Consider the following 7,798-nt stretch of genomic DNA (forward strand, 5'->3'; position numbering starts at 1 on the left):
TTTAGTACAAAAGGTTAACATCCAAAATCAGCAAATCCTGATGTTGTACATCCTAGTTTTGTACATTGTACAATCAAAAGTAGTTTGTTTCTCACAGGTAAATTCCTTTTGTCAGGTCCATATAGATCAGGACCTTGAATTTGGGCATAGGAGAAGAATTTCCAAAAGTATTTTCCAATTTTAGTCTTGAGTTGTCCCTGACTTTGTGATGGATTAACTGCTGACTATTTTACAGATCCATTGCAGTTTAAAACTGTATGTTTCAAACACAGATGCGAAGCTGAATTTCAAAAATTCCTACAGGAACTTGTAAATGCAGAGAAAACATATTTTATAAGTGTAAGATACCCACCCTGACAATATTCAACAAACGTTTTGCTTCTCTGATCTGTAAAAGGCATGGTTCCTTACAACTCTTTCTCCAAAGAGATAAATTTGGGGATATAGCTATCCACTCTCTAAATAATGTTATCTTCCATCCCTTCTCATTCAGAAATAATTACTAGTGTGATTACCAGTGTTAAGGATGTGCTGTTTATCACAGAGGCTTTTTAAACCCACCTCATTATCCTCCCATGCCGTTCTACAACTCCCAAGTCCTAAAGTATTACATTACATTGCATTAGTATTCACTGATCCTTGTGGCTGTCACAAGAAGCTCTGTTGAAGAGGAGACACAAAGATTAAGAAAAAAACAAGAGGGAAATGAAGATAAAAAATCTAAAATTGCTGGTAATGATCAGAAAACATATTAACCAATTTATATCTTGTGGCACCAGCCACGTGCCTAGTAGGAAAGTGGAATATCATGAAAGTAGTCATTTCCAATACAAGTAATGAAAAACGTTGCCAACAATTTCAAGATAATCTCAATCACAAAATAAACCCACTGGATGTTAATCCCAGCTCCTTCCAAAACCACAGACCCTTTGCATGGGTTAAGCCTGAGCTAGAGTCCATACTTCTGCTATTTTTGCTGTACTGGCTCTTTACTTTTCACAAGTGTCAGCTTGTTTACTTACCAAAATATATTGCTTATGCAACAAGGTTTGTGATCCATTTTTTTCTTTCCATCATTTTTTTTCCCTCATTCTTATTGATATAGATATATATCAATTGATTATATATTATATATTGATATATATTCCTCATTCTTATACGATACACATTTGCAGTGTCTGTGCTTTGTAGAAATATTAATTTGGGTTTCTGGTATAATCAACATGTATCTATTTTTATATTTGTAGTAAAGTTGCATGCTATTTGTGCTTTTAGCTATAAAACAGGTTTGTTTCTTTTTATCCTTACTAGTTTAAAGTACTTGCCAATGTTTCTACATTTTCATACTTCTCAAGAGACCCCAACAGGGGCTCTTGTCCTCATAATGCCACCATCTTTGAGACTCTATAACCTCAGACAGCAGCATTCGGAACAAAGCCCCAGAGCTGCATGTGTTGTCCTCTGGAAGAAGTGGCATAAGGAAGGGAGACTGCTCTAGAATATGTTGTCTTACTAAACCGCATGATGCATTCAGAGAATTAAATTTTTAACAAGTCGTTTACTGAGAGCTACTGCGTGAGTGCTACTCCAGCAGCTTAAGTTTCTTTTGGTTCCACAGTCATTTATAGGACAGGGCTCTGTTATGGAAAGATGCTACATAGAAGCATTTCTGTTTGTCTTTCTCTACCAGTGTTTGCTCTCATCAAACAAGGTCAGAGTTAACAAAAAACAAACAAAAAAAAAATCAACAGCTTAATAACTGAGACCTTAATTTTCAATAGCAATTATGGAATAGCAACAGCCCTCATCAGGGTGGAGGGTGGGGGCAGTGATTAACTCAGTGCATTCACTATTGATGGGCAGCAAGTGTAAATGAAACTGCAGCAGCTCAGTGCTGTGGGATTTTAGAGCACGTTTGTCACTGACCAGGCTTTTTGAGATCGTTATCATTTCTCTGAAGAGAATACTCTTTGGTGGAACATTTCTTGCAATGGAATATATTTACCATGCAAGTATAACAAGGTGATATAAGTTCCACCAGGAGGTAATACCATTATCATTTTCCTTTCCGGAGATATCAAGTTTTACTTTTTCCTTCTTTTTTTCTTTTTTTCTTGGAAGGTGGTGGACAAAGACAGAAATAGTTGTAAATGGTCACAAAAAGAAGAGATCCCAGCTAATTACATGTTTTAGATCACTGCAATTTTAGCTCCAACCATGCACTGACTCAGATACAGCTCAAATACTTTTTGTGCTTTCTCAGCTGTATTCTAGCATAGATCAGCTTTTTTCATGATCTGGTCTCTTCTTTCAGCTGTAAATATTTTTTTTAATGTATATCATATAATGAGTATACATTTGTGTTCACATTTTTTTTAAATCTTCCCTGTCCTTCAAGCTTTCTGTCTGCCAAAGAGGGTTAATTACTACTTTGTGAAACTTGGTACTGAGTCTCGGAGTTCTAGTAATATGAACCAAGGTAATGATCTTTTGTGTTTACAACTAATCACTAAATTTTCTTTCCATTCCTGAGAGCCCAGGCAAATAAAACACTGAGCCAACAGTACAGACTCTGTATCAGGAAGCCTTTTACCTAGCACTTGGGGAGTTTTTGTTTGCCTTGTAAACATATTGAAGATCACCTTCTCAATCCTATTAATTTATTTTATTCCTTCCATGTGTTTTTCCAAGTTTGTTCTGCTGCTGTAGCTTCACACATGAGTTGGGGTCTGGTATAGAAAATCCTTCATGTTCTATTCAATATTTTATGGGAGTTTAAGTAGCTTATTTTTCAGAAGCCTGCTCCAGACATCAGTAGCAACATTTTTGTTTTCTTTTATAGGTTTGGGAACCTCAATAACCAGATGAATTAGACAAGTCATCAAGAGTTAAAACAAATTTATGGAAACTACCAAGAACAGTGGGATATTTTGTATATATGGTGGTTTTGTTTGAAGGGCAAAAAATAATGAGTAAGATGACTTCATTTAGAACACCAGATATAATTAAAAACAAGAAAATTAAATATCCTCATACCACCTGCTGAGTGTAAGAATTTGTTAAGTATCAGTAAAAGAAGTTACTTGGATTTGAGACCTATGGAATAATCTTGTGAGGCTCATTAAATAAGTGAGGTGAGGCAAAGTTTGGCAGAGTGTTACAAAGAATGTCTTCTTTGAATCATGATAACAGGTGATGGAAATTTTCACTACTGATTTCCATGATTCCTAAGTGAAATGGAAATAGAATTCTGTTTTATTTTCAACTGAGAGAGATTATTGAAAATATCATGTTTATTTCTTTCATAAAAATATCCAATGTTTCATGCAGCACATCACCATTGAAGAAATTGGAATTTGCATCACAGGTTTTGTTGACTGCATTATCCTCATCCTATCTCATCCTGTGATTGAACCATTTGTAACAAATACTAGTCACATTACTTAAGATGTCATTACAATATGCTCAGATAAGAAACAGACAATTGGAGAAGAATAGAAAAACTCTGCCCTGGAAGGAGATGGTGAGTAGCATACAAGTTACAGGACACTAATATCTAGAAGAAGTACAAAAATGAGGCATGCATGGATTTGGTGTCATTGAGTTCCTTGGTGTCTTTCCTATATGCAACAGTCCTTCTTTATGGCTGAATACTATGCCAAGGGACAATTGCATCCTGAATTGTTGCCCCCAGAAGTGAAAACTGAACAGGCTTTATGCCATCTATAAAATCATCTATGCAGTCCACTTTGTGAAATGTCTCCTACTTACACAAGGTCAAGTGCAAAAGGTGCTATTTAATCAAACTGGTCCTGCTGTGTAAGATGTCTGCCAATGAATGGACAGAAGACAGGACTGCAATTTTACCAATTATTAAGCATTAACTGAAAGTCCACTTGATTAGAAGTGAGACTCCTTCATTATACATGACCATTACAGTTTATAGAGGGTTTTTAGTTCCTTCCTTCAACTTGATTTCTTTGACGATGTAATACAAATGAGTACTCTGACTGCTCCATGACAGTTACCTTCTTCCCCAGTCATCTCTCTGGCCTGACCTTGACCTATAGATAGACTTTGGCATTTAGTGATAATGTGGTTTGTGGTAGCAGTAACCGCAAAACAGGATCTTCCCAGTGGCTTCAAGCCAGAGTGTTACTCACTGGCTAATGGTTAGAATAGAAGGATAATAGATAAAGGTAAACAAATCTGAGATTTTGAATTTGTTAGTTTGAAATAAGATAAAAAATCTGCACTTGAATCTGCACTACTTTGATCTTGCAAAAGTGTCTTGATTCTGTAAAGCATGTCTTTACAAAGTTATAGTAAAAATGTATTAAAATGTTTTGTCCACATATCTAGCATCCATTAATGTCTCAGTTGTGTAAATACAGAAAGCCCTCTACCTAGAAGTTCAATCATAAGTTCATATTTTTATTTTCCTCAATATCAGTTTTGTACAAGAAACTCTTTATGCAAAGCAGGGAGGCAAAATTTGTACAATCATTGACTTCAGTAAATTGAGTCGTTAAGAGCAAAAATTAAGAATGGACTTTGATCTGTCTATAAAACAGCTTTCTAGCAAGCCAATAAAGCAAAGTATGTAGTTAGTTATGGCCAAAATATACCCATTGCTCTGCATGATACCTTGCATAATTTTTCAGGTGAGAAAAATTGTACGTCTCTGCTATACTTAATCATTTTAACTGTGCAAGCATCAGTTTTAAATATGCTGGTGCCTCTTGATATTCATGGTAAGCTTTGGTGCAAGAACATAGTAATCTCTTTTGCCACATTGGAAACAGATCGATGAACAGATCATAAATTTCAATAAAAATAGTCTGATAACTGCATAACTAGCTACATGATACCAGTCCCTAGCCTTAGTCAAATGAAGTCCATCACAATTTTAATATACTGAAATGACAAATTTGGTATGATAAAACATGAGTCTCCCTGGAAGAGCTGGGCCATTTGCCTGTTCTCACTCTTTACATTACTACTACTACCCTAGAGACACAAAGTCAGAAAAGAAATAATCTGAATTTGAAATGAAAGTTAGAAATCAGAAGCTTGCAGTTATTTAAGGAAGTACCCAGCAGAATGGGTGTTTTCCACTCACACAGAATGCAAAGGACATTCTGGATGCCCACTTCATCAGTATCATTTTGATTTACTATCTTTTACGTTTGCAAGTCACTATCTGCCTGATCTTCCATTTGTTAAATAAGTTTAAAATGTTGGTAATTATGCACTCACTTATCAGAAACAGCAGCTTAGTTATTTCCTGTTTACCTTTCCGTGCTTTTTGCACAAAGCAAACATTTTTTAGACTTGTAAAATATTTAGGCAATTTTAATAGCATAAATATAGTAAAATTTAAATACAGTAAATCACAAAATATTAGACAAATGCTTATTATAATTCTCGCTATTGTCATGGCTCTACAAGTCCTATTATATTTAAACTACTATTGCCCTTCATAATAAAAACCAAAATGATCAGTCTGGCATGCAATGGCATCTTCTTTTCACAGATGTGCCCAGTCTGAAACTCCCAATTTTATGACTGGTATACGAGCTCAAAACAAGATTAATTTCCCTTAGTGATATATAACTGCACTAATTCTTAACTGTAAAATATTTTGAATGGATTTTCTAAGTATTGACATAGTGATAAAAAGTTAAATTAGCTCCAGGACATGGAAAAAGACTTTGATTAAATATTTTTGAAGGATTTTCATATGCTGTAAAAGTTGTTCTTAGGCATTTTCTTTACCCATTATGCAAATATGTCAACTCATTAATAATTCAAAATAGGCAATACATTAATAATTAGGATCCCCCATTACAAATCTGACCTTTAATTGAATTCTATAGAAAGAGACTGTGAAAAATGAGCCTCTTGATTTATGCTAAGAATAAAGGTTAAAAAGCGTTTTCCTTGTAGGTCTAATTTTTATCATTATTGCCTAAGCAGAAACATTGAGATAAGAAACTTTTTTCCCAGTTCAAACTGTTTTTTGGAAAGGCTGCTTCTATTTTAAAAAAAAAAAAAAAAAAAAAAAGGTTCATTTATATGTAGTTTAGTACAATGAATGAACTGTGTCACTGAACAAGCAACATAGCAATCATAGGTACTTCAGAGGTTTGAAAAAAGTCAACTTCTTTCCTTCATTTCTCTTTGCCAAACAACCTATAGGCTTCATATTTACATAATTCTTCACAATTAACTAATTATTCTTCATAATTCTTGTGTACTTCATCATAATGTTTAAAGGTAAAAACATCAACTGACTACATAAAATAACAATTACTTCCAGTTGTAGAACTGACAATTACACTGCTACAGAGTGTTGCAATGCTGCTGTGATTATTTGGTTCCCTATTCTCAGTCCTTCCTAGAAAAGTTGCATTTGTGATGCAATTATGACTTAGCAGATGAATTTATTTCTTGTGAGTCTCAAGTAAAAATGTAATCTAGATACGTTAGAATACCTGTAAGGAAATGGACAAGGAATGAGGAAAATGCCTAAGAGCACAACAGAGAATGAGAGAGGACTTTTTTCCCAAGAAGGGAAAAAAGAGTAGTACTACATTGGGGAAAGGTATGTTATGTGTCCTTGTTGCAGTTAGAATACATCGAGCCTAAATCATAGAATCATTTAGGTTGGAAAAGACCCTCAAGTACAACCGTTAACCTACCACTGCCAAATCTACCACTAAACCAGGTCCCTAAGCGCCACATTTACGTCTTTTTAATGCCTCCAGGGATGGTGATTCAACTGCTTCCCTGGGCAGCTTGTTCCAATGCCTCACAATCCTTTCAGTGAACAAATATTTCCTAATATCCAACCTAAACCTCCCCTGGCAAAATTTGAAGCCATTTCTTCTTGTCCTGTCACTTGCTGCTTAGGAGAAGAGACCGAACCCCACCACGCTACTTGAGGTAACTGTAGAGAGCAATAAGGTCTCACTTGAGACTCCTTTTTTCCAATCTAAATAATCCCAACTTCCTCATCTGCTCCTCATAAGACTTGTTCTCTAGACTCTTCACCAATTTTGTTGCCCTTCTTTGGACACACTCCGCACCTCAATGTCCTTCTTGTAGTGAGGGGCCCAAAACTGAACACAGTACTTGAGGTGTGGCCTCACCTTCCTTAGTCCTGCTGGCCATGCTATTTCTGATACAAGCCAGGATTCTGTTAGCCTTCTTAGCCACCTGAGCACACTGCTGCCTCATTTTCACCTGGCTATCAACCAATACCCCCAGCTCTTTTTCAGTTGGGCAGCTTTCCAGCCACTCTTGCCCCAGCTTGTAGCATTGCAGGGGTTTGTTTTGCTCCAAGTGAAGTACCTAGAACTTAGCCTTGGTGAACCTCATACAGTTGGCTTCAGCTCATCGATCAAATCTATCCAGATCCCAATTTAAAGCCTTTGTACCCTCAAGCAGGTCAGCACTCCCACCCAACTTGGTGTTGTCTGCAAACTTACTGAAGGTGCACTTGATCCCCTTGTTGGGACCACTGATAAAGATAATTAAGAGAACCAATCCATGGTGCCATGGACGGTGCCATCCATGTGAACAGTTAAAGCAGCTTTGTCACAGACATATATTTGGAATTAGATGATCTTTAAGGTCTCTTCCAACCCAAACCATTCTATGATTTTAATGTTTTGAATATAATTAAAATATCACATCCCCTCTATTCCTGAAAGGGGCATGAATAACCAAATATCCACTTAGCTCTCACACAACTTAAACTGGAAACCTGAAAACCCACAATAAGTTTTTGGCT

At 36.0% G+C, this 7,798-nt stretch overlaps 1 long non-coding RNA gene across 1 annotated transcript; it reads left to right on the forward strand.

Moving 5' to 3' along the window:
• Window positions 1–1,887: 1,887 nt before the first annotated feature.
• On the forward strand, window positions 1,888–3,354 carry LOC121065784. The gene is made up of 3 exons (XR_005817310.1): window positions 1,888–2,044; window positions 2,399–2,479; window positions 2,843–3,354. It is a non-coding gene; the product is annotated as an uncharacterized LOC121065784 (long non-coding RNA).
• Window positions 3,355–7,798: the final 4,444 nt, after the last annotated feature.

This window comes from Cygnus olor, chromosome 2, assembly GCF_009769625.2.
Source record: "Cygnus olor isolate bCygOlo1 chromosome 2, bCygOlo1.pri.v2, whole genome shotgun sequence".
Classification (NCBI taxonomy): Eukaryota; Metazoa; Chordata; class Aves; order Anseriformes; family Anatidae; genus Cygnus; species Cygnus olor.